Genomic DNA, 27,640 nt, shown 5'->3' with positions numbered 1-27,640 from the left:
AGTTCCAAAATGACACAAAATCTAGGCATCTGATAAAAAAATTTATTTGAAGAAAGTGTATTTTTTTGTTCTTCTTAATGGCGGTACAGGCTCGTTTTTTACTATTGTATTTAATTACAGAGTATAATTTCCACATATTAATATATTTTTCAAATTAGGCTCTGTACCGCCATTCTTTATTATATTACAAATACGTGTGCCAAATATCTCGAAAAAATATTCAAAATTACAGCCGCAATCTTGGAAGGCGTTTTGGCTACCTGTTGATCGCTACTGTATCACCTTAAGTAAAAAAATAATACACAAACATACTAATTAAAAAAAATATTTATATCTACTTGAATGAACTACTAAAAACACTTATAAGTAATAATTTATTAGATATAGAGATACATAAATAATATTCAGGTGTGCTATTTTGTTTTATTATTATTTTGTTTTTTTTTTTCAGTTTATTATCTTCTCTTCTTACGATGCCTATCCGTTCCGGATATTGGCGATCAGCATGACTATCCTAACTTTGCTTGTTGCTATTAGGAATAGTCAGGTTGTCGATGTATTGAACCACTTTCTCAGGTTTTAAAGTCAAGATATTCTTCTTCTCATTGGTCTTCTCTTTCCAAATAGTGCCCTTTGCCCTGAAAAACCAAATGCACCAAGCCATATCTCTCTTTATTATAATGGTAAATAATAATATTTCTGGTTCCGCCGACCACTATTGGTTCATTAAGTTCATTCTTTTATATGACCATTTGCTCTTCTTCTCTTGTGTTGTAAAACTGATCAATTAATTTTGTTTCATTATATTATTCCCTAATATTGATACCTACCATATTAGGTCTGGATCCCGCGTATGAAAAAAAAGTTGATTCATAGCAAGCTGAAAATTTGTTAATAGCTTAATAGGTCTGGATCCCGCGTATGAAAACAAAGTTGATTAATAGCAAGCTGAAAATTTGTTAATAGCTTAAGGGTGTGTAGTCGGATAAACTTTGATATATGGGAACACTGGAACAGGGGCAGTTTTCATTGTGGAACAGGTTAAAAATTTGGGACGGTCAGACCCCGAAAACGGCACATTTAATTTGTCCGACAGAATAGACTTAAACTCTACGAACAGAGATTAAACTCTCATGCAAAAATCAGACTGCTATTTATCACATGTCATAATTCCTGTCATTTGACATATTCTACATGTTCCACTCATTAAAACGCCCATTTGGTGATAAATAGCAGTCTGATTTTTGCATGAGAGTTTAATCTCCGTTCGGAGAGTTTAAGTCTGTTCTGTCGGACAAAATACATGTGCCGCTTTCGTGGTCTGACCGTTCCAAATTTTTAACCTGTTCCACAATTAAAACTGCCCCTGTTCCAGTGTTCCCATATATCAAAGTTTATCCGACTAGACACTCTCAAGCTATTAACAAATTTTCAGCTTGCTATTAATCAACTTTTTTTTCATACGCGGGATCCAGACCTATAAGGGTGTCTAGTCGGACAAACTTTGATATATGGGAGCACTGGAACAGGGTAAGTTTTAATTGTGGAACAGGTTAAAAATTTGGAACGGTCAGACAGCGAAAACGTCATATGTATTTTGTCCGACAGAACTTCCAATAATTGATTTGTTACTCTTTCATTAAACTCTCATGCAAAAATCAGGCTGCTATTTATCACCAAATGGGAATTATAATGAGTAGAACACGTAGAATATGTCAAATGACAGGAATTATGACAGGTGATAAATAGCAGTCTGATTTTTGCATGGAAGTTTAATGAAAGGGTAACAAATCAATTGGAAGTTCTGTCGGACAAAATACATGTGACGTTTTCGTGGTCTGACCGTTCCAAATTTTTAACCTGTTCCACAATTAAAACTTCCCCTGTTCCAGTGTTTCCATGTATCAAAGTTTGTCCGACTAGACACCCTTAAGCTATTAACAAATTTTCAGCTTGCTATTAATCAACCTTTTTTATATACGCGGGATCCAGACCTATATAGATAATAAGAGCTGTGAGACATTTTTGAGTAGGTATTTTAGGCAATCTGAAAATTTTTCAGGTAGCTCTTCCATGATAGCCTAATACAAAAATACCGGTCTGACTGAAGGGTAGCGGTTATTTTCCTCAAAAATCCCCCCCCCCAAAGTTAAAAAAAAAAGGGTAAAACTTGTTATTACAAAAAACAAAAATTTAAATATTCAAATATAAAGAAAATAAACAAGCCAGGCGATTTGCGAGTGAATTTAACTCTGCAAGATGCTTGCATAGGCGTCCCAGGATTATTTTCAGTGGGTGCATCTGAACTTTAGGGAATTACATATGAATCTATACTTAACATCTATATACTATTAATAGTATAAAATATACAACATATAGCTATGTGCTTTCTTTCCGGACAGTGTGGTGCAGGTGCTGTTTTGACAGTGTATTTTTTAATAATAAAAATAGATATTCTAAAATTTTATCGCCAATCATTAATAATAAGAAGATATACTTACAGTTTAACAAGACATTAACAGTTTATTACAGATAATAAGAAAAAGACTTACTTACAGTTTAAGAATTTTGTTAAACTTAGAAGAAATACGAAGTAAACATTTCCAATGACAGTAATGACAGATGACTTTTGCATGATGGCCGGTTTCGATGTTTAATCGATAAGTTATCAATATTGAATACCTAATTACTAAATCTGTAAAGTTTTGATTTATTTTGTATGAATATAATTGCAAAATACTACAGAATTTCAATTTTTGACATTAATTAATAATAACGTAAATGTTGTACAATATTTTTAATAATTAAAGTAAATAAATTTTAAGTTCACTCAAATAAATAATCGATTACTGCCATCGACCACTTACATTCAATCTCGGTTAATTTGAGAAATAATCGCGGCAGGTAAAGTAAAATTCTTCTTTCAGTACAATAAAGAGTTACGTTACTGCCGCAAATGAAGGCAAATGAGGGCAAATGAATGACAATACAATAGTGAATGGCTTTAGTGACGGTTGGCGATAAAATAATAATAAATAATAATAATAATGTAATAATGTCTTCAAGTACTTAGTAATAATGTCTCCAATAAAAGTTATTTTAGTCAATGTGGTGAGACCGCTCCCGTCTGAAAAATTTCTGATTCGGTTTCTTTGTGGATTCCTATTCAAAAATATCTCCTTTAAACAAATCTGAAGGGTGCCGGGCAGAAATTGTTTATAATTTTTTTAAACAAATACAAAAGATCACCTTTTTTGACCCAAAGAATATTTTTTAGGTTTCTTCGATCATTCTAAACAAGAAAGGTATCTTGTGATTTTTTTTAGAAAATTGATAGTTTTCGAGTTATAGGCGATTTAAAATCTGAAAAATGCAAAAATACGCATTTTCAAGGCTTAAAAACTCATATTTAAATTAGTATTTTTGAAGTTACCAAGTACTTCAATTGTAGTTTGAACATTCTTTTTCAAGATTCTGCAGACTGATCGCGTCTAACTTAAATTTACAACGTTGTTATTTAATTGTTAATTATGCGTGGTCATCCGACTTTTTTGCCGGTGCGGCGCGCACTATTTACAAAAATCTCCTATTTTCCTCCGCAAAATATATTTTTTAGATTTTTCGAGATATTCTAAATAAAATAGGTTTCTTGTCATTTTTCTCAAAAGGTGATAAGTAGTTATAAGCGATTTAAAGTGCATTTTCGGATTTTAAATTCCTTATAACTTTAAAAGTATTAACTTTTGAGATAAATGACAAGAAACCTATTTTATTTAGAATATCACGGAAAATCTAAAAAATATATTTTTCGGAGGCAAATCGGAGGTTTTTGGAAAAGTGCGCGCCGCACCGGCAAAAAAATCGGATGGACACGCATAATTAACAATTAAATAACAACGGTGTAAATTTAAGTTAGACCCGATCAGTCTGCAGAATCTTGAAAATGAATGTTTAAACTACAATTCAATTACTTGCCAACCTTAAAAATACTAATTTAACTATGAGTTTTTAAGCCTTGAAAATGCGTATTTTCGCATTTTTCAGATTTTAAATCGCCCTTAACTCGAAATCTATCAATTTTCAAGAAAAATCACAAGATACCTTTCTTGTTTAGAATGACTTAATAAACCTAAAAAAATATTCTTCGGGTCAAAAAAAGATGATCTTTTGTATTTGTTTAAAAATATTGTTTAAACAATTTCTGCCCAAAAATTCCGCCCGGCAGCCTTCAGATTTCTTTAAATGGGACATTTTTGAATAGGAATCCACAAAGAAACCAAATCAGAAATTTTTTCAGACGGGAGCGGTTTCTTTTCATAAAGAATCCAAATCTCTAATAAAAAATGCAGGTTCTTATTTAAGATTTCAAAGTTACCCCCTCCTAACCTCCAGTGGCTCGTGATGGAGGTTCGTGTTTGGTGTCATTCGATAGATTAAAAAAAATATTGCACACGTATTTTTCAGTTTTTCGGATTTAGTGTCCGTATTCATATAGACCCAAACAAACTACAACAACATTTCGCGAAATATTCTTCTGTCCCGCGTCTTTTAACGCAACCTGTATACCTACAGGGTGTAACAAAAATAAAGGTCATTAATTAAATCGATCAATCGATCAATCAGTGTGAATGGTCAACAAATAGAAAGAGTAAAAACATACACCTACCTTGGTACGAACGTCAATGAAAATTGGGACCATTCTATAGAAATCAAATGTAGGATAGAGAAAGCAAGATCTGCATTTCAAAAAATGGCAAAGTTGTTCAAATGTCATGATTTGTCGATACCCATAAAAGTCAGATTACTACGATGTTATATATTTCCTATACTGTTGTACGGAGTTGAGTCGTGGACTCTCACAGACGCCACCTGCAAGAAAATTGAGGCTTTTGAGATGTGGCTTTATCGTCGAATCCTGAAGATATCTTATACCGACCACATTACTAATGAGGGTGTTTTGCTGAGAATGAAAAAAGAAAAAGAGCTGTTAATCAAAATAAAAACAGCCAAAATCGAATACCTCGGTCACATCATGAGGAACAGTGAGAGATATGGACTGCTGCAACTGGTCTTGCAGGGAAAAGTAGAGGGAAAGCGAGGACCAGGAAGGCGAAGGATTTCCTGGCTGAAAAATCTACGAACGTGGTTCAACACAACCACTACAAATCTTTTCAGAGCAGCAGTGTGCAAAGTGCAGATTGCCATGATGGTCGCCAACATCCGAAACGGATAGGCACTACAAGAAGAAGAAGAATTAAATCGAGGGGTTCGAGCGAAAACCCGATAAATACCAAAATTATGAAATCCGGTATTTTTATTTCTGCTGTAGTAGAAACACGTCTCCTACCACTGGTAAATGTTATTATTTGATATTTAAATTTTTAAGCACAATAACTACTAAAACCAAACAGGTAAAAACCGTTAACTCCTATTTTTAAATAACACCAAACCGTTATATAACTTTACTGATAAAAATACTTTGTTGTAAATATATTTAAACTATGAGAATCCGGTAGAATCATTTACATATTTTCTTTCTCCTGTGTAAAGTTACTAATTTTATTAGAAATACTTCTCAGTTAAAAACTGATAATTAATTTTATCGGAGATGAAGATTACAAAATTGTTCATTTTGACAAAATATATTCATGAGAAAATCCAATAAAGAATTTTAGACTAGGATAGTTTATTAAATTTCAGCACACTTTTTTCCTGCTAAAACCCGATAATAGATTGCGTAAATTGGAAATTGAACATTACGAAAACAAAAAACGGCGGTTAGAATGGGCCCCATATTTATAATTAATAATAACTCAATACAATATAACTGTCAAACTAATTAGGACTAGACTTGTTCATAAAACTCCCAAAGAAAGGAACGAACATTTCGTAAGAAATGTTTCTTTCCACTAGATTACCATGAATGAATTCCAGTGTGTCAAAAGTTTTTTACAAAAACGCCGTGTATATTCTCAGATAATATATAAGAATGGTGTAGCTAACAGTGATTCTACTGGATGATATTCTAAAGAAGACAATCGCGGAAAACGGTAACCAGTTAATAAAAATATCAGAAGATATTGGTTTGAATTAAAAAAAAACTCCTACTCTACGCCCTAACAGGCAAAATCAAATTTCATCCCAAAAAGCAACCATAGACTTACCAACTCCGGGCAATTTACCAAAGTTATATAAAAGTACCCTTCCAATAAGTGAAACAAAGAAAACGAATTTGATAAAGCCAAGAAAATATTTTTCCAGAAGATTTGCATGCTTGAATAACAAATTTAAAAGCCGGTAATTATGTATATCGTAGGTCGAATTCCAGATGTAATGATGGGAGAAGAATCGGAAGACGACATTTTACCTTTAAATTTTCTAAAAAGAATGTAGATTAATTTTTATTGTTGGAATAATATACAGGTAACTTTTATTTTATTATTAAAAAATTAAAAATAAACACCAATAAAATCAAATATACTCATTCAACGAGGTGAAACTCGATAAATATCACGTTTTATTTTTTTTTGTAAATACGTTTTTATAAACTAAACTTAAAATAAATTATTCTAACTAAATATTAAATTCTCTACCATTTGGCTATAACAAATATTTGATAAAACTTCCTATTACGATTTTAAATCTCCTTCAAACTTCCTAAAATCATTAATTGTGATTATCTCAAAACAATGGTTTTGTTAGTTATCGGGTTTTCGCTCGAACCCCTTGAAATCACATATTCTGGGACCAAAAATAGTTCGATTTAACCTAACTTATTTTAGTACAAATATGCACATAAAAAAAGTTACAGCCCTTTGAAGCTACAAAATAAAAATCGATCTTTTCCAATATATCGAAAACTATTTGAGGTTTCTTATTGAAAACGGACACGTGGCATCCTTATGACAGGAATATCTTAAAAAGAAATTATAGTGAAATTGGACTAAGTTTTCACTCTAATGGCATATAACATATCCCACCAGAATGAAAACAATGGGAACCTTCTCTGGTTACACCCCGAGGCTTCTACAATTTGCAAGCCATACGGATGCTGAGACTAAGGAAGATGAGGGAATTCTACAATTTACAATTCACGTCACATCTGCTCAGCGCGGTAAAGTTCCAACGAGACTGGTTCCCTTCATACTCCACACAGAGTAAATGTAAATCAAAAATGAATAACCATTTTCAATTTCGTTGCAAAACGAAAATACAGCCGAACCATATTCCAGTCCAATCAGAGAGTGCTGCAAGCACCTCTACCGGTTTCGAAACGTATTAGTCTCTCATCAGGAGGCACATATGCTGCTCTCCCTGATCCAACCAAAACAAACCCCAGCGTGCAGTCCCGAATTGCAACGAACGAAATGGCATAGATGCCCTAGCGGCAACTGCTAGCAAAAGACTAAGTTTTCACTCTAATGGCATATAACATATCCCACGAGAATGAAAACAATGGGAACCTTCTCTGGTTACACCTAGACTTACATTTAGGTGTAGCCAGAGAAGGTTCCCATTGTTTTCATTCTGGTGGGATATGTTATATGCCATTAGAGTGAAAACTTAGTCTTTTGCTAGCAGTTGCCGCTAGGGCATCTATGCCATTTCGTTCGTTGCAATTCGGGACTGCACGCTGGGGTTTGTTTTGGTTGGATCAGGGAGAGCAGCATATGTGCCTCCTGATGAGAGACTAGTAAGTTTCGAAACCGGTAGAGGTGCTTGCAGCACTCTCTGATTGGACTGGAATATGGTTCGGCTGTATTTTCGTTTTGCAACGAAATTGAAAATGGTTATTCATTTTTTATACTGAAATTTTTGCACCCCATAAAAATTTTATGGGGGTTTGGTTCCCTTAAACCCCCCAAACTTTTGTGTACGTTCCAATTAAATTATGATTGTGGCACCGTTAGTTAAACACAATATTTTTAAAACGTTTTTGCCTCTTAGTACTTTTTCGAAAAGCTAGTTTTTATCGAGATATTTTGAATATTTGTCAAATCCACCACATATTTGTATAGGTACTGTTAGTACGTACGATTAAAGAGACCTGGTAATAATATGAAAATTTATTTATAAATTACAGTTTGAGGTATATTTTGAACCATATTAGAAAAGAAGCCACATCTTGATAAAATTTGCTTTATCGGAAAAATACTAAGAGGCAAAAAAGTTTTAAAAATAATGCGTTTAACTAATGGTACCGCAATAATAGTTTAATTGGAACGTACACAAACATTTGGGGGGTTTAAAGGCACAAAACCCCAACATTTTTCTTATGTAAACATATTAAAAAAGAAGCCCCATCTCGATTAAAACTGGTTTATCGAAAAAATATTGAGAGACAAAAAAGTTTTAAAAACATTGTGTTTAATTAATGGTATCACAATAATAATTTAATTGCAACGTACATAAAAGTTTGGGTGGGGTTGAAGGGCACAAAGCCCCATCAAATTTTTATGGGGTGCACAAATTTCACTATAATTTCTTTTTAAGATGCTCCTGCCATAATAATGCCACATGTCCATTTTCATTACAAAATCTCTAATAGTTTTCGATATATTTGAAAAAATCGATTTTCACTTTGTAACTTCAAAGAGCTGTACTTTTTTTATTTTATGTGCACATTGGTACTAAGGTAAGTTAGGTTCAATCGAACTATTTTTGGTCCCAGAATGTGATATTTAATTTATGACATGTATTTTTGTTACATCCTGTATATAATGTAGTTTTATTCATTTTACAATATTAGGTTAGTGATATTAATATTTTAATATATTTCATACTACATGTTAGTATTATAAATATTTAGCTTGAAGCAACACCAAATTATTCATTTATTACATCAATATAATATGATACAATTTTGATAAAGTGTATTTTGTGTTATACTGTACACAAATTGATACTTATGGCAGTTTATTTCCTGCCATATTAATCGCCATAAGCTGCAGGCATCTTATACGAGTCGTGCATTAATATTTCGCCGGCAAGCGATAAAAGGAAATTACTGCACCCCGTTCAACCTAATAAGTAAACCACATATCTCATTAGGATTAGTGCATCAAATTGTGTTGAAGTTAGTAATTCGTCGTGATATAGCTGCAAATGCAATATGTACATTAGCAATTAGCGAGTGACCGCCGCCGAGTACAGTAAAGTCGTGTGCGCATGCGCACAGGGGTGCATTTCCGGTGCGGAAATGTCCACCGGTAATTGCGAGTAATGTACACGTGAGGAAATTTATACATAATATTCGTGTTGTTGATATTTCACGCCACTAACGCGAAAAAAGACATTAGGGGTAGGTTTTCAACAAGTGAAAGGGAAATATTTGGTGTAAGGGTAGCGCTCAGTTAAATTGATGTAATTTCTGAATAAAATGCAATTATAAATACAAAAGTTAATCACAGGGGTGGGAATAATAAACGTAGATAAAAATAAACGAAAAATAAAAGAAAAATGTTATCGATAGGTACATATTTAAGAATACGTAATCATAAGAAACTCAAAAGTAACGATTTAATTATTTCTAATCTAATAAGGTTGGTTGGATATGTTTATTTACAAATAAGAAGCAGACAAAGATTAAATTTAAATAATAAAATCCTTCTAATTACTTGTTATTCTTCATGCTTCTAAATAAATTATTTTCTTTATTAATAAATACGTAAATAAAACGTGGACTGTTTTTTTTTTGTAATTTTTTTGTGCTTACACAAAACTTGGAAATAAGCAATTTTTTGTATTAGGTGCTTGTCGTCTCGACGCCAAATGCCCCAACAATTCTGGTGCCACGTGGTGCCACCCATTGACAATCCTCAATGTTTCATTTTTAATTGTATGATTTTTTGTCACTCAAGTAATTTTCCATCAAACTTTTTGACATCATTTTGGTGAACTACTATTTTCTTGTTTTTCTCACAAATCCTTAAAATCTTTTGCTGTCCCTGCTCTATGTTTGGTGTTGAATCTATCTTTGTTTCACCGTGCCTGATATATCAAGTTGGTTCTACAGATTTGTATGCGTTTCTGTTTCAGATTTTGCCACTGGTACTATTATTTCCTTTTTGGCGACCTTTTAGTTTTGAAGATCTGTGTCTCACCTCTCCTTTTTATATAGTTTTCTCTTCTCCTTTATTTTTTTCTTCATTTGATCACCACCAATTCTCTTAATTTTCAAACTACTTTTTTGAGGCTTTTTCCAGTATTTCAACAGCAGTATCTCTAATAATACTAGTCATAAATTCAATATACATTATGTATGTATAATTAAATAAAAGCCCAAAGTACAAAGATATAATGTAATCAAAGACAAGTAGTTTATATTATTTTTTAGTAGTTTATAATTATAATTATATATACAGTGTGCACAAGAGGCAAAACTTTTTTATTTTCAATTTTAGCGAAAAATGTCATTCTTGATAAAAAGTTTTGCTTGTTCTAAAACCCCATAAAACGAAATAAAATTCAAGATTTTCAAAACCTGCTTAATTTTGTAGCCAATTTTATGTAAACCCCTATAAATGTTTGCACTAAGTTCGAAATCTAACTATAATCTAGTGTTGCTAAGCTGCAATGTAGCTTAGTAACTGTCAACTCCGATAAATAATTTGCGAATTTTCATTCTTTTTCGACAAGAAAATGTTAAGCATCCAACAGTAAATTCTTTGTTGAACGCTTAACATTGTCAAAAAAATGATAATTCGCAAATTATGTATCGTAGTTGACAGTTACTAAGCTACATTGTAGCTTAGCAACACTAAAGTATTGTTACGATTTCGAACTTAGTGCAAAAATTTATAGGGAATTAATTAAATAGGCTACAAAATTAAGCATACTTTGAAAAACTTGAATTTTATTTCGTTTTATGGGGTTTTAGAACAAGCAAAACTTTTTATCATTAAAATGACATTTTTCGCTAAAATTGAAAAAAAAAAGTTTTTTCTCTTGGGCACCCCATCTGTGGACACACGGTATAATCGTTTGTATAAATTACATACACTTAATATTTCTTATAGTCTTTCCATATATTTCTTAACCACTTACTTCCATATGCTTATTCTTTCCAATTCTCAATATTAATTTTTTTTTAAGTTTTCATATAGGTACGTTATCCTTTCATCTCCTTATTGGCCTACCTCTTCTTCTTTTTTTATTGGTCTTCGTGATAGTACCATTTTTGGCATTATTTCTTTTCCCATTCTTTCAATATGTCCGAAAAATCGTATTCTTTGTGTTTTGATTGCCGTCGTTATTTTTGGTTCGTTATATCTATAGTTCTTCAAGTTCTCCATTGAACTTTTTTTACACCATCATATATTGCTCTTCACCCGTCTTTCCAAAAGGTCTATTCCTGATTTTTTAAGCATCCATGTAGATTCTAGTTTTTGTTTTCTTGAGACATATTTTGATTTTATTAATTATCCCAATGCTCCATGCTTTTTGTTTCCTTTAGCTACTTTTACTCTTGCCTTTATCTCCCCTTCCCTATGTCCTTTTTCATCTAATTGTGCAACGAAATAAGTAAATTCTGAAATTCTTTTAAACCTGCATCAATTTTCTCCTTTTATCTCCACTGTGAAATTGTCTTCTTTTTCTCTATCTGTTCCTTCCATGTGTATTTTGAAAGACAGGTAGTATATGAATTAAAAATTATTACTGTAACCTATTATAATACAAAAACTTCTTTATCCAAACAATCACAAACGCTTCAAGCATGCACTGACATTTGAGAACAAACGATAAAAGTGACATGTGTTGCGTTGAAACTGCTTGTCTCGGACTTCGTAGCATCCAGTTTATCTTCTAATCGGTCAGAAAAAGTAACTTAATACATGGGAGGAAAAGTATTCTTATTCAATTCAACGCCCCCTTAATAAATCTGCAGTCTCTTTTTGTTTTTTAACACTTATACTATTAGAAGTTGGCGTTTCGTGTGCTCTAAGAAGCAATTATCTGTAGAATATTCAAGTGAGTAATTAGGTACTTATGCATTATGTTCATTACAAAGACATGTAGGTCTTCAGAATCATTAATATTATATCAACATGTTTATTTAATATTTTTGTAAATTTTCTTAATTATCAACAGGAGTTGCTTTTTTAATTTAAAATTACCCAAGTTAAAATTTAAAAATTAAAATATTGAAGTTATATATTTTTATATTTACCATTATCAAAGATAATAATGTCAATATTGTCAATATTTCTCTCAGATAATACCACCTGTTATTTTTCAATGTTTCAGAATAGTTTATGGTTTCCTAATTTTAAGTTTTCTACCAATAATCATAATATTTTCCTTTTCCTATAAAATTAGATTTTTTATTCATACTCAAGAAACAGTATTTGGTAGAATTTTGTATATATTTCTTCTACTTTTTCAAAATTTTATCTTGATTGCTTTTCCTGTACCTTTCATTTATTTCTTATATTTATTGCATGTATCCATTACTTCTTGTTATTCTTCTTTGTCTTAACATATTATCGATTCTGCGGATCTGTTTTTCGTCGGTAGTATTTTCCTTTTATGTGACACGTAAACTTTTAATTTGGGGCGTAAATTTTTTGTTGATTTTGTGAGAAGCTAGGGATGTCAACGAGAAGCTACGAATTTGATGACTACTCCAAGGGACTAAACGCTAATTACTCCGGGTGTCGCTTGGCAGTTGTAGGTACCTAATTTAACATAACCGAGGAACTTCTTAGTGCATCAACTTAGTTTTTAGACGCTCTTAGTCCGTGCTGTTCAATTTGCGTTGATCTACACATCAGTAAACACTTTCTCATTGGCCATTGTCTTCCGATGCGGTATATTCTACAAGCTAGTATTGTTTCTTGATTACTGTAGCAGTTCTAAATCTAAACAATAAACCAGTCAATATTGAATTGCCACAATATTTTTCCTCTTACGCTATTAATCCTGATATTAGCGTAAGCCAGGACTTCGAGGTGTAAATATGACTGGTCTACATTATTTAACCTTTAACTACTGACGTGGATGTTGCAAGACGTAGACTGTGACATGCGGTATGTCATACCGTTGCCTATTCTCTTGTTTTAAATATAAATTTGTCTTATATCACTGTATTTGTCTTTTACATCAACTACGGAATAATTGTTTACACTCAGGGGCGGTTTCTCCATTGGTTCACTTGTGCAGTGAACACCCAATCAAATTTCATTAAAATACATATTTTTAAAAATCTCATAAATATCATTAAAATATTTTTTCTTAAATCTCATAAATATCATAGTATCATTAAAATATTTATTATTCACATAATTTATTTGCACAACACCGCTACGCTAGATGCACGTGGTAAGTGCAGAATTCAAATTAAACCCAGCCACTATACAGTAACCCTATAGAATAGAAGAACGAGAGCTTTTAAATCCGTGAACCAGCGATTCTCCTATCTTAAAACATTGAGGATTTGTGCACTGCGCACAGAGACCGGGGCGGAGCGTTTCGATTCACAGTTTGGCATTTTCTATTGTGGGAATTTATTAAATACAATATTGGTAGGTAGTTTTTTTAGGGTGGAGCCTTATTCAGTGAAGTTTATAAAAGAAAATGCAAATAGTTTTGAAAATCGACTTCTTATAAAAAGAATGGACTAACTTGGCCGGAGATAAACTTGGTACAAGAATGTGCAATAAGAAACAAAAAGTTTAAACATTGTTTTAAAGTTGAACAATATAGAAAAACTTCGTGATTATGCGGGTGTGATAAACTACATTCTTTATTTTGTTTTCCATGTTTAGTGTTTTCAAAGAATAAAACTATAATTTCAATCTCGGTCTTTGGATGCCGTTAAAATAAACGGATTTTTAAACAGTTTTGACAAGTAGGTATCATATTCTGCACAAAACAAAAAAGTGTGTGACATCCTGACTAATCGGGTCAAAGATAGGTTTCATTTTACAGAACATCTTTTGGCGAGGCCCCAAAAATTTTTCGCCTGCGGCGCTTATTCACCGTTTATATAATTGCATTCTTTAATTGAACACCCTCCTTAAATTACCACGAGCCGCCACTGTTCACACTGCTGTAGAATAAAATACTGCTCCATATAAATTAATAGTTATTAAGGTACCAAGGGTATTATAAGGATAATAACGCATGAGTTCAATGGTGTATATAACGAGGCCCTATGGCCCGAGCTATATACGTTGACCGAAAGCGTTATTATCTATAATACCCGCGGTGCCTTCAACGTTTAATGTCCGACTAAATTCTTCCTTATATGCAAAAATTTTAATGAATTTTGAAATAATTAATTTTCAAATATGTAAATACATTTGGCAGCAATAGTCGTAACGTAATTGTGGTAACCATAGTTTTACTTAGGTTTTTATTTGTCAACTTGACAGTATTTAACTAGTTATTTAAATTTAATGCCCAAGGGCGTTATTTTTCAAAATAACATTATATCATATTTAACTGACTTCGAAATCATATCATTATTTGTAAAATAATATACCAGTCGGGCATTAACTTTATTTTTTCAAGAAAATTATTAACACATGCATAATATTTAAAAAAATGTGGACGTTCTGACAAAATCCTATAAAACCGGATTACAAGAAAACTTTGACTATTGGTAACTAAAAAATTGTAAAATAATATTGAAAGCACTTGAAAGTAGAACAACTGAATAAACTTTCTGCCATACTAATAGCAAAAGAATACACTGGACTGTTTGTAACTTTAGAAACGTTTTAACACTGACATGCGATACGTGATACTGCAAGGAAACTTTACGTCAACGTAGCTCAAAGACTGCAGCATACTAAAACTGCAGCATTTGGAGTTTTACGATTCTTTTATAAAACACGTTTTACAACAAAATATATTTTCGGCGCGGTATGGCAGTCAGTGGTTAAGGGTTAAGTTAACAGTAGTATCCTTGAAATCGTTATTTTAGTAATAATTGTCTTTTTTTTTTCAGACCAAGTAAATGGAATCACACCCACCATCCCCCTTTCAAATAAAACGTAAGTACCTATGAATTTTGTGGTAATTTAGTAGATAACAATTTATTGCTATGACAATGATATCAAAATTACCATCTACAATAAGCGATTATAATATAAAAGATACTTAACACCTTTCTTTCTAACAGAATGGTGAATATTTGATGATTTTAATGAAACCCGAATGAAAACCGATAATGATAACAATATTTTGGAAGGTCTCGTTTTTATTTAGATTTTAGATAGTTAGCGTACCATACAAATTGGTCAGTTGTATTACGATACATACAGGTTGTACTGCCATATACCGCTCTACGATATAATAATATGATCATACATTATAACAATATAATATAATAAACATAAAATGCATTCTACAATACTGCAGTTCAAACTGTTTTGGTAAAACTGTTTACTGTTAATATTTGTTTTTATATTTGATCCAATGACACCATTGAATCCACCCATTCACTCAATCATGCCAATAGTATTAGGGAAATTACTTCATATGCTGTCTGAATTCTGAATGTCTAAATAAGTGGTGTACCTCTATAGTTTGTATAGTACGTTTTATCACCCTTTTGTTCCTGATTATAACACTTCTTTCCCGGGGGATTGATACTTGCTTCTTTTCCAGATTTGGCAGACCATTTGATAAAAAACGTGTATTAAAGTGTCTACTCCAGTTTTCAAATATTGTGCAGGTATGGTGTTGTTTTCTGGAGTTTCGTTCTTTCTTAGTTTCCTGATAGCTCTTGCCATTCCTCCAGTGTTGGATATTTTACTCTGGGTTCACATATTCCTGTCTGGCTTTATTATATTTAGCAGCTCGTCAAAATATCTTTTCCAGGTCTTCTTTCCATATTTAGCGTCCCCTGTATTATAGCTTACAACAGGTTACCTGTTCCAACTCTTGATTGAATGCCATTTTTTATATTTTCTTCTTTTCGAAAGAAATGTCTACCTTGTTGTTCTTTCTATTATATCTTTTTATTATGTTCTACCTAACTCTAATTTTTCGAGTATCCTTTCTTCGTGTTCTCTTTTTTGGCTTTTATGGTATTTTTTGTGTATACTCTGGAAGCTTTGGCTTTTAACTGATATCCAAATATGTTTTTTTCCTCAATATTATAAGCTATTAATAATTTGACCTTCTCTTCTTTAATCTTAATATATTCCCACAATAATATCAATATGTAAGAACAATTGCATCAGTGAATAATCTTATTAATACAAAAATGTGTAATGCAGTTTAAAATATACCTCAAACTTACCGCAATTTTGAATAATTTATTATTTGTTATACCATATCAGTAATTGACTATTATCTAGAAGAAATACCCGCCTGTTATACTGTGGGCTTTGAAGTGATAAAAAAGACAAACTGAAAGGAAACGGAAAGCGTTATCAATAGAGTGTTGGTTAATTATTAGCTTCTTATTGTGCAAAATTCCAAATTGATATTGGGCTATCTTTTGCCTCTCAACTCAGAGGTTCCCCATTAAATAAAAATACCAAATTAAGCAAAGTTAATAAAAATATGTACTAACAGAAGGTAGGCATATATATATAGTTTCATTACCTGAGAAAATTATTTGTCTATAGTCATATTTATATTCATATTTGAAATGAATTAATGAGTTGATGAGTTAATGAGTTTATCTAGATACAGTAGTGCTATAGAAACCTTATAGTCTGCTAAAGGAACCCAGTCCAGAAATTGCAGTCAGGAGAGTAGTTAGGCAGGGATGTATTATGTCTCCATTACTACTTAATGTATAAAGCGAAGCAATTTTTGTAGAAGCATTACTATCTTAAAGTGAAGTAATAATAGTTAATAAAAGATCTATTAACAACATGCAGATGACATTGAAGATATGCAGATGACACCGGGATTATGACAAGCTCTGCTGAACAACTCCAATTACTGCTAAACAGAACAAATAATTTCTGTGGAAAATATGGACTAAAAATTAATATATAAAGACCAAATACATAATAATAACACACAACACAAATATACAAACAAGCAAACATTTGGGAAATGTACCGATAGACAGGGTTGATAAATACAAATACCTTGAAATCTGGATTTCAGACAATAATGATCAAACAACAAAAATAAGGGCCAGGATAGAAATAGCAAGAAATGCGTTTGTACTAAAAATGAAAACAATTCTCTGCAAAAAAGGCCTTAGATTTAGATAAGAACAGAGTAAGAGCTTTGAGAGACTACGTATTTTCGATACTCCAATATGGACCTGAAAGCTGGACTTTGAATCAAGAACTCATAAATAAGCTACAGTCCTTTGAAATGTGGTGTTACAGGAAGATGCTTAGAGTAGCATGGTCACAGAAGAGAACTAATACGGAAGTATTGAGAGAAATGGGCAAAGAATACGAAATAATAAACAAAATAAAAAAAGAAAGTTACAATATCTGGGATAAATAATGGGAGGACAGCGATATGAAATGTTAAGACTGATCATACAGAGAAAGATAAGAGGAGGAATGAGTATAGGAAGAAGGATAATATTCTGCTTGAAGAATTTAAGGGACTGGTTTAAATGCAGTTCTAAGAACCCTTCAAATCCTCGGTAAATGGAGTAAAGATAGTGATGATGATATCCAACCTCCGGCACTTAAAGAAGAAGTAGTATAGACTGAACTACATTAGTATTTCAGGTTCTTGTGAAACCGAAACCCGAAAACCAAAATATACTGAGAATCCTAAGTTTTAAACCAAAAGTTTCAAATATTGAGTCGTTTATGAAAACTATGGACAGATCGCTCTTTGTTTTTCATATAATATCTACTATTTCAAACAGTTTTATATAATTTATTTTTGTTTCATAATACCAACTTAAACCGAAGTGACCGGAATGATTTTCTTCTTAGTATTACCAACTTCTACATCCTTGACAAATATTATGATGTATTATGTATTGATTGTTTTCTTATGTCCATCCTGTTTTATATCAAGCTTGGTTCCCCATTTCTTTAATTATTCCTAACTAGATGAAGACATTTTTTAAAATCTTTTGCTATGGATGAATTTTTTGGAACAGTTTTAATAATTGCAATAATAAAATCAAATGTACCCGAATGTAAAATGTTTAGAACTGCTGGACAATATTAGGTGGATTTCAATATCAATGACAATATGTAATTTTGTCGGTATTTAAAAATATCCTATTGATATAAATATGATTAAATTCCAATATGAAGCATGTTACATGTTACATATTATAGCATAGCAAACATAAAGTTTTTTGGGAATTTTTTTATGCTTATTCATGATTATCTATGATGTAAGTCTTGTTTACATTTTACCAAAGGGAAATTATTATTAACCCTATTATAAATATGGATAAATATGGATATTTTATAAATATGGATTTCTGTTCAAATTTTAGTTAATAACTTTTGTAATATTATATATCAAAGGTATTTTAGATGTTACAAAACCATGTACACAAAAAATATAACTGGTGGATTCAGTGAGTCCGACGCTCTTATAGAGGGCATAAGGACAACGAGAAGGGATCAAACACAGAGAGAATATCAGAAAATAGTCCTGGATCCCGCATACCAAAGAAAAGTTAATTAATAGCAAGCTAGAAATTTGTTCATAGCTTAACGGTGTTAAGTCGGGCAAACTTTGATGTATGGGAACACTGGAACAGGGGAAGTTTTAATTGTGGAACGCGCTAAACGTGTCATCCTGGCAAGTTTATAATTGTGAAAATTAGCATATTATTAATTTTATTCAATAGCCAAAGTTATAAATAAGAAAAAATTGTCCGACAAAAATGTTGGGCTTTTTAAAGAGGCCGAAACGTAGAACATGACAAATGAGAGGAATTATGTTGATGATAAATATCAGTCTGATTTTTGCATGAGAGTGATTTTTGCAGAGTGCTCTCTTGAGAGTTTTTGCAGAGTAATCTTTTCAGAATTTAAACTTTCAAGTTACAATTGAACTTATTAAACGACTGTAAATCCATTTTTGTTTTTGTTGTTATTAGGTAAGTAACTGCTATTTCTAGAATTTCTTCATTGTCTGTATCTATAGTAAATTTCTTTTATCATACTTTAATCATGATATAAAGATTTTGCATCAAAGTCTTGATTGAAGTATAACAATGTAGTAGTAACTAGTACAAATGAAATACCTAATCCAATCTTTAGCGAAATTCAGGGCTGCTTTATCCATTAGGCAATATAGGCAGCTGCCTAGGGCGGCAAATTATGAGAGGGCGGCAAAAATACTGTACAAAAAATATTTGTATATAAAAATTAAAATCGAATATCATTTAAGTACATAGTACATCCATCAATGGAATATAAGTGGGCATTCATTTCTAAAAAACAAATTGCATTTTCTTAACACTATTCATTCAAAAGGACAGAAGCCGTAAATTTAGGGATTATTGGGCCGTACCGCAAAGAGCGGCGGGCGCACTGTTCTATAATTTTTTTTAAACTGAATCCTTTTGGGTTATTTGTGGTTGAAAATTGGCCATTTTCATTGAAAAATGTTGAATTTTCGGACGGTTTTTTGCGAATACCTTAAAAATTATGCATCTAATGAAAAAAACTATATAAAACATTTTTGTAGCTTATGAAAAATCAAAGAGATTTGTTCCTTCATAAGTCTTCTAGTGATAACATAAAAAGAGATATGGTAGGTGAAAAGAAATTTTTTTGTGTGCTCAAATGGGTGTGTTCAACTTAATAACAGAGAAATTGTCGATTTTAAGGGTATAATGCTATCAATATCTTTTGTAAGTACTGCCTGAAAAGACCTTTAAAACGACCGCACTGTTAAATTTCGATTACATTCAAACTAAGCGAGATATAGTGCAACAAAAAAGGATAACTAATTTATTTTAAGATAAAATGCGAAGTATGTATATTTTAACGCCTCATCCACCAGATTTAAATGCATCGTTTTGCTTCTACAATAGCTTTTACTATAGTATTATTTCTATGTTTTTAATTTTTTTTTAAATCTTCCTTTTTCTCCGTGTAACTCGAAAATGATAATGAGATACAGTAATGAGAGAAAAATAAAATTGTTATCTAAAAGAAAACCTACATTTTTGTAAGGTATTTTTTACGTATCTCTTATCACTTTCGGATTACATGGAGAAAAAGGGAGATTTTTAAGAAAATTTAAAAATTGCGCTCTATAATTTGATCCTATTCTTTTCAAAAACCATTCATTTTAAACCCGTCCAACTTTTGAATACAGAAATAACACTATAGTAGAAGGTATTCTAGAAGAAAACGATGCATTTAAATTCTGGTGGATAAGGGGTTAAATATACTTCTCATTTTTCCTTAAAATACATTAGTCATAAGTTTTTTTGCACCATATCTCGCTTAGTTTGAATGTAACCGACATTTAACGGCTCTCGTTTTAAAGGTCTTTTCAAGCACTACAAAAGGTGTTCATAGCATTATACCCTTAAAATCGACAATTTCTCTGTTATTTTAAGTTGAATACATCGATTTGTGCATGCACCAAAAAATCTTTTTTCACCTACAATCTCTTTTTTATTAAAACTAGAAAATTTATGAAAAAGTGAATCTCTCTGATTTTTCATAAACTACAAAAATGTTTTATACAGTTTTTTTCGTTAGATGCACAATTTTTATGGTATTCCCAAAAAACAGTCTCCTAAAGTGTCATTTTTTAATGAAAATGGCAAATTTTTAACCACGAATAACTCAAAAAGTATTGAGTTTTCAAAAAAATTTATAAAACAGTTATTGCTTAGAATTAGGTTCTCTGGCAACTTACGGTGTTAGTTTGATAAAAAAAATTCCACCCCCGAGAACGGGTGGGAACCACCCCTAAGTTAAAATCGTCATAGGATATAGCGTAGACTTTGTTTCTTGAGCTATTTCCTTCTTACAGTGAAAATATCAAGTACATTGATGCAGTAGGATGAAATTCGGAGCCAAATACCCTCACTGATTGCACTAATAGATACCTACATCATTCATACATGAATGCATTCACTTAAAGGTTCATTTGGATACCACAATAAAATCACCAATCACCAATAATTGACATATCTAAATATTTAAAGAAGAGTGGATTGAAAGATATTTTCCCTAATTTTGATATTGCTTTGCGCATTTATTTGTGCCTCCCAGTTGCCAACTAACGTGTCTGCTGAAAGGTCATTTTCGAAAATGAGAAGAATCTAAAATAGTCATGAAAATAATTTCCGATCAAGTATGACGCAAGAACGTCTTAACAATTTGTCGATTTTGTCCATAGAAAGTGACGTAACAAAGGCGATAGATTATGACATTATACATAGATGATTTTTCCAAAGAAAAATCAAGAAAGAAATCTGATGTGATTGAACTGGAATGACAATTTTTATGTATTCTTATCTAAATAAAAAAAACTGCTTGCAATTTTTTTTCGCAAAAATGGTACATGCTTGAACGGCGGCTACTAGAGAATTGCCTAGGGCGTCAATTGACCTAAACGCGGCCCTGGCGAAATTTAAATACCCTCTCGTGAACATTTAAATTTTAAAGGATAATAAAAAGTTTATCTTATATTTTCTTTTGTGTGAAGTAAAATATTATCGCGGATTAAATTTAGGAAGAACAATACATTATTTTAAAAAATTCATATTTTCCTATTTTACTCTCGTCTTTGTATACGGGCTCCACTGCTATAACTTCGCCTTGTAACTTATAATCCTAAAAAGGTTGGCCTTTCATTCTTCAAAGTATTCTACACTTTAGTTGTTTCGATTGGTGGCATTTCTTCCGTGACAATGGGCGGAGTCGGATCAAGACAGAGATAACAAGTTAATATTTCTAAGTACATATTGATGTAACTTCTTTTCTATGTTTTATCAAAACGTAAAGGCATTCATCAAAATACACAAAAGGAGTTCAAATCGATCTGTCATTAGTATGGATATACACAGGGAGGTATTAAGGAACTTTATAGTGAAAGTTCTGAAGTAATAAAAAAATACTGTTTTTTATTTGAACATCTGGGATAGATTCACATCTATCATTGAAAAAGCTTTTTTTTATTTGAAACTGTTTCGACCGTAAAACGCTAGCGGCCGGTTTCACAAAGTAAAGTTTACTTGTGGTTAAGAGATAACCAGAGGTTACCACAAAATATGCGTTTCAGTTTCATAATTGTTACTCTTCTGGGTGTACCCATAAGGGTAACCCACTCCAACCTCTGGTTAAAAATTCTGTGAGTTAGAGTTAACCATACTTCGTCGTTGACCTGAGACTAAAACGCATATTTTGGAGTAACCTTTGGTTATCTCTTAACCAGAAGTTAACTTAACTTTGTGAAACCGGCCGTAAGTGTGGGCATATTTAAACGTTTTAGCTAAAGCAATTGACTATTTAAAGTTAACTTCTGGTTAAGAGATAACCAAAGGTTACTCCAAAATATGCGTTTTAGTCTCAGGTCAACGACGAAGTATGGTTAACTCTAACTCACAGAATTTTTAACCAGAGGTTGGAGTGGGTTACCCTTATGGGTACACCCAGAAGAGTAACAATTATGAAACTGAAACGCATATTTTGTGGTAACCTCTGGTTATCTCTTAACCACAAGTAAACTTTACTTTGTGAAACCGGCCGCTAGCGTTTTACGGTCGAAACAGTTTCAAATAAAAAAAAGCTTTTTCAATGATAGATGTGAATCTATCCCAGATGTTCAAATAAAAAACAGTATTTTTTTATTACTTCAGAACTTTCACTATAAAGTTCCTTAATACCTCCCTGTGTATATCCATACTAATGACATGTTAGCCTCCCTTACTAACTTATTTATTTTTAGCACGCTCGGACATTTTTAAATCGCTCGGACAGGTCGATTTTCAAAATAATCATAGTATATTATAGCATCAATGTTTCGAACTTTACGCGGTCCTTCTTCAGGTGACAGTGATAACATTGATTTTTTAAATGGAAAAGTACATCATGTAACACCTCATTTAAAAGCTTTTGAAAGACTGATTACAAAAATGTATAATACCTTTATCCTTTTTGAGATTGTAGGCGCAAAATTTCGGTCGAATTATTTTAAAATGTATTATTAATTTTTTTCGAATCCTGAGAAAACTAATAATTCTTTTTGAAAAATTTAAACGCAGAATAAAATATTACAGTATTATCGAGGGTCAAAAGTCCCTGAGAACTTTTATAATGATTATTTTAATAAGTCACAAAGGTGAAAAAAAAAAGAAAATTTAGTCGGATTTTTAATTTCAAATCTATCATTCAAAAGAAATTTTTGTTTATTCTAAGGGACTTTCAGCCCTCGGTAATAATGTAATCTTTTATTCTGCGTTTAAATTGTTCAAGAATACTTATTAGTTTTCTCAGGATTAGAAAAAAATGAATGCGTTTAAAAACAATTCGATCGAAATTTTGCGCCTACGCTTTTAAAAAGGATTAATGTGTTATACATTTTTGTAATCAGTATTTCAATCACTTTTAAATGAGCTATCACGTAATCTACTTTTCTATTTAAAAAAATCAAAGATTTGCCTGTCACCTGAAGAGGGATCGCGTAAAGTTCGAAACATTGATATTATAATATACTTTGAGTATTTTAAAAATCGACCTGTCCGAGCGTTTTGCTTATGTGCTAGAAATAAATAAGTTATTAAGGGGGGCAACACTTATTCCATCGCACTGTATATACACATAATTATGCACATATCTATTGGGACCGTGCAAGCTCGGAAGAGCGACACCTAGTGTCATAGCATCAGCAACATTTTTAGCACTTTTAATTAAATTGGCCAATTAGATTAGTCCTGGTTACTAGATAATTGTCAAGGCCATCGCCCAAAAGAGAATGAGAAGAAAAAGTAAGATCGAGGTTAGGGACCGTTTAAGTATAACGTAACGCAGGTTGGGGGAGGGGGTGGTTAAAAATCTTCAACCATTGCGTTACGCAATAGTTAAACGCCCATTAGAGTGCGTTACGTAGGGGGGAGGGGGGTCCAAAATCTTCAAAAATCGCGTTACGTAATACTTGAACGCTCCCTTATGTTATTAAAAAGTAAAGGTACATAATATGTAGTATATAAAATGTAGTAGTGGATAAAATTAATTATTATTAAAATGCAGTACTACAATCAAAATACAATTAATTAAATTCACTTTAATAATTGCCTATCATATCAATATTGTGGAGCAACATATAATTTTTATAAATGTAAACACTGAAATATACAATATATATAATTTTAACAATTTATATTACAGCATTTGCGAAATTCTATTTTCTTCAATGACAGTAGATGTGAAATATACGTCAATTTGACAATTTCAATTAACAATATGAATTATATAAGAAATATGTTAAGAAAATTCCAAGATTTCTCCGCTGCTCGCGCACGATCGTTTCTCGTATCCCCTCCAAGTACGGGGGTTTTAATTCACACTAGGGGTACGATTTACTTGGATAAAATTATGAAAAGTCTTGCTTTTTGAAGTCTTGGTACCAAATAACCAAGTTGCACTTAAGAAGCAGTGACAAATGATTATGTGCCAGTAATTCAGATCTAGGATGTGAGATAATTTAGTTTTACTTACATGACGCGTAACCTTTCATCTTAAAGTTTAGGAACCGACTGACGAATTGGACAATAGGTCTCTCTTCTGTTAAGCAAAGTAGTGATTAAAACATTATGCAAACCGGCATAACGCCATTTAACGGAATTTATTTTAACCTAATTTTATGGCGGTTTGACATAAAAATAGACAAAAAATAAGAGAAATGTTGTGTACCAATATCTCAAAAATCGATTTTTTGCACTTATGCTAGTTTGACAGCGACGATAGAAAGCATCGATTGGATATTCTTACCGTTTAACCTTCGGATAACCAAGGGGGTAAATTTGGACCCCAGCGTATGTTTTTCTATAAGAAATTCAAAAGTATTTTCAATTTTTAACTCATTATTTTTTTATTTGACTTTAATATCATTCTAGATATCCTCATATTTTGAAATAAAAAAATTCCCTATATTTTACGAATAAAAAGTATATTCTGTTATGTATAACTATTCAGTTTTAATTAAAAATATTTTCTACTAAAGTTTATTAATCATTTATTGACACAATACCAACATTAAAATTATGATTACATTATTTTATTTCTTAAAACAACTTCATTTTTTGTTAATTGTCATTTTTGACCTGGGGTCATTTTTTACCCCCGTTGGTCATCCGTGTACCTAACAATAAAGGTTGGTCATCGGAAGGTTAACTACTATGATAGTCATCAATTTGTGTCATCACTATATTAATTAAATATATTTGGTTCCGCTGTCAGTATGTATACATTCAGATCAGTGGCGGCTGGTCCTATGAGGCAGGTGAGGCAGTGCCTCACCAGTATACCAATCGACTATTTACGTTATTTCGTTATTTCATCATCAATTCTTTAAATACAATTTAACTGTTTGAAATTTGCTAAATAACTTTATTTTCGTTATATCATCATCAATAATTCTTTAAATACAATTTAACTTTTTGAAAATTGCTAAATAATTTAATTTTTATTATAAAACTCTTTTTATTAACTTTATTTTTATGATAAAAAAAATTAGTACGGCCCTGACCCGTTCTTCATAACACACCGATATACCTACTCTACAAGGTACCATTACCATTAGAGGCACTGCCTCTGATGGTACCTCGTCTAGCATAGGATAGGTATAAATCCGGCATGCTGCCGGATTTATACTCAGCTATTGCTACTGCCGCTGCCGTTGACGGAAATATTGCCCGAAATATGATCTCGACACGAGTGAGGTGTTTACATCAGTCTCATTACCGAACGAGTCACAAGAAAGGAATGTGACAACAACATCGTCTTGCTCCCTTACTCACTTGCCGCTCTGCCGGCGGCGAAGCCGCCTTTGACTTCTCTCCTTTGACTTCCGTCACTAGAACCGACTTTTTGGGTATGTAGGTGCAGTGGCAGTAGCATGACGAGTAAAAGCGCGAGTGAGCTATTTACACATTCACGCTGCCCACTTCCCTGTCCAATTCCCTGTCGAACAGGGCTGAGTATAAATCCGGTATAACGAAGCCGACGGAGATCGGCCGGCAGCATGACAGAATAATTTTTGGAAGCGGGATTAAGTATCCTTTCAGAGGCAGGCAAAAATATGCCTCTAGCGTGGTTTTGCAGTTTTAGGTAGTTTGTTAGAGCAGTTTGTTCTAGTTACGTGTACTTACTATTAGTATAAGAGATACAATAGATGTTTAGAATATGTTATTATGCTCTGACTGGCTAAAAGTCATTTGCCAATGTCAATTAAATAAATAAATTAATAAAAAAATTAGAAATTATGATTTCTTTCATAATAATTCATTTACTTTTAAGTACGCTGTTTATAAAATAAATAAAAAACCAAAAAAATAAAATTTAACCCTTAGTTTATTTAACATAAAAAAAACAATATTATAATATAACCGTAATTTGCTTACTTGCTTGTTTCTATTTGCATATATGCAATACATTTACAATATAATAAAATTGGTTCTAAAATGAAATTATCACGTGTTTGCAGGTATACTGTTTGCGTACCATAATTTCATTTTGGCAAGTGATTAATAATAACAGAATCAGTCAACGGCCAAACCAGAATGATCCTAAGGGGGGCTACAACTGGTGGGTCTCTGGGGGTATGGATTTAAGGCTTTAAGGATTTAAGGCATTTAAGGCTTATAACCCCCAACCCCCCCAGTTACGCCACTGGAATCAGTTGTCCGTTGTTTTCATGTAGTATATAATGTAAATTTTGCTTAATATGGCTGTTCAAGTGTTCAACGCTGATGAGCCAACGACGAAACATCTGATTCATGCTGTTTTGATATGTGGTATCATATTAATTATTATTTTTAGCTAAAAAAACAGCTACTATGAGTATGAACCTGTTAGAGACTTAGAACTTTCGTAGCTATTCTTTTGCGAATAAAATTGTTATTTAATATCGTTTGCAAGCCTTAAAATAAATACGGTGCCGTTCTGTGACGTTATGACGTCACAAAATCGACCTTCCGTCTATTAAAGAAAATCTAACCATAATAATAATAATCCTCAAGTGTAGTGTGCCTCACCATCTTGTACTATCACGAGCCGCCCCTGATTCAGATCCTTCTCTGGATCTTCCTGATTCAACACAGAAGTCATGAGACAGTATTATTAAATGAGGCATATGTGAAATAATGGTTTCGTGCTTTGTTACTTTGCATGTTTGTAATAACATTAAATACTTGATAACTGTCATTTTAGATTTTTAGCCTAATGGAGCTAATCGTTTCTTTTTTCCACCAATAAAAGTCAAATTCCTTCGAATTTTATTAATTTAAAATTATTATTATTCCTTCCTAAGGCTTCCAAAATTTTCTAGTAGGTACCTATAGTTATTCCATTATATTATGTTTGCACAAACATCATGATGCATTTACAAACAAATTGAATCAAAACATTAAGTGAATGTACGTCGATATGTAATTATCATGTAGGTACTGTCAATGTAATAATTAGGAAATGGCTGTTATCGTTGGACGTATTTTAGAAAGTGATATTATGTATAGGTCTGGATCCCGCGTATGAAAAAAAAGTTG

At 32.0% G+C, this 27,640-nt stretch overlaps 1 protein-coding gene across 1 annotated transcript in view; it reads left to right on the top strand.

Moving 5' to 3' along the window:
* Positions 1–27,640, top strand: part of LOC114333004 (homeobox protein prospero) — a 344,648-nt gene that overhangs the window by 36,284 nt on the left and 280,724 nt on the right. Inside the window, exon 2 of the mRNA XM_028282811.2 lies at positions 14,954–14,999. The gene's annotated coding sequence lies outside the window, so the exon portion shown is untranslated. The remainder of the gene's footprint in view (positions 1–14,953; positions 15,000–27,640) is intronic.

Source organism: Diabrotica virgifera, chromosome 4, assembly GCF_917563875.1.
Source record: "Diabrotica virgifera virgifera chromosome 4, PGI_DIABVI_V3a".
NCBI classification, from domain to species: Eukaryota; Metazoa; Arthropoda; class Insecta; order Coleoptera; family Chrysomelidae; genus Diabrotica; species Diabrotica virgifera.
This window is presented reverse-complemented; position numbering and strand designations above follow the sequence as displayed.